Source organism: Acyrthosiphon pisum, chromosome A1, assembly GCF_005508785.2.
Source record: "Acyrthosiphon pisum isolate AL4f chromosome A1, pea_aphid_22Mar2018_4r6ur, whole genome shotgun sequence".
Lineage (NCBI taxonomy): Eukaryota > Metazoa > Arthropoda > Insecta > Hemiptera > Aphididae > Acyrthosiphon > Acyrthosiphon pisum.
This window is the reverse complement of record NC_042494.1, coordinates 116,950,771-116,952,247: the sequence shown is the minus strand read 5'-3', so window position 1 is coordinate 116,952,247 and position 1,477 is coordinate 116,950,771.

Here is a 1,477-nt window from a genome sequence, read left to right as displayed (position 1 = left end):
AATCACTGAGTCCTCTTTGTGTACTTTTTCACAAAGAAACTCAATGTGTAATGAAGTTTATAATATTTAATATTTTTGTTTTTCTCTATAATTTTTCTTTAGTTGTTTTAAGGTTAGCTTTCGCTATTTTAATGTTAATATTTTTGAGATTTTTTCGGAAATTGGATTTGAAAATTTTCATCCCCTTCATCATTTTCCTTTCGTTGAGCCATGATAGCGTTGATTTTTTCTGTAATTAACGATGGGTCCATTTTTTTTTTATTCTAGAAAAAAATGCATATAAATTGTAAACCATCTACTAGTTATAAAATAATGTATATTAATGTTAAAATTCATTATTTTATTTTAAATTTAACTTTTTATATAAGAAAATATTACGTGTTAATCATAATTTATTGACATTTCTTAAGGACTACAGTTCTCCTTAGAAAAAAATTGTTCAGTTATCTCTTTTTTTACAAGACATTTCCATGTTATGACCACTCTTTCCGCTAATTTCCCTACGACTCCGCCTCTGCTTCTTAATTTGTTGACTACTCGACCAATTCCAGTGGCTGTTAAAAGTTCCATAGTCATCGGAAGTTTCAAAAGTTTGCATAAACATTCATATATTTGTCTGTTGTCACAGATCTCAACAGCTCTCGCGATTTTTCTGACGTAGTGATTAATCACTCTGACTGACCTATATATATATATATATATATATATATATATACAAATAAATAAATATATATATATATAAATGTTTCTTTTATGAGGTTAGTTCATATATATAAATGCTTATAATATTTTATGAAATCAAATATAATATAAACATTTATATCAAAATAAAAATTAACTATGATGACAGATCATGTACAAGCTATAGTTTTAAATTTAGTTTACAGAAATGAACGAATAATTTAATAATAACGTAAAAGAAAAAACAATACTATATTATAAACTATAAAAAAAAATTTACATTGATTACCTTTGTATATAAATATAAACTTATAATATATTTACTAATTATTCATAATTTAAAAAAAAAAATTTTTTAACCTGATCTAAACCTTTCGCGCTTAGATTCTGCTGTTGTAATAAAATCTAACCTTTTATCAAAACAGTGTTCTCGTCTACGAAAATTTGTAACATATAAATCGCTATATTTTCGACATATATCTATTTTTTTTTCTCTTAATAAAATTAATTTTGCATTTAACTCTTTTATATAAGAACAATTTGGTTTAGAGTTTGTTCTACTTAAATAAATATTATATTTGAGATTTCTAATTTTTTTTTTAAGGTCTTTATATTCGTATCTTTCTTTAATTTTATTTTCATCCATCATCTTCGTTAATGTCACAATCTGTTCTTCATAATATTGAATTTGTTCTCAACAATAATCATATGTATACCAAAAATTCATTATCTGTAATTTACCTGAATACATTAGTATAAAATATATAATATATAAATCTATAATTAAAACGATTTT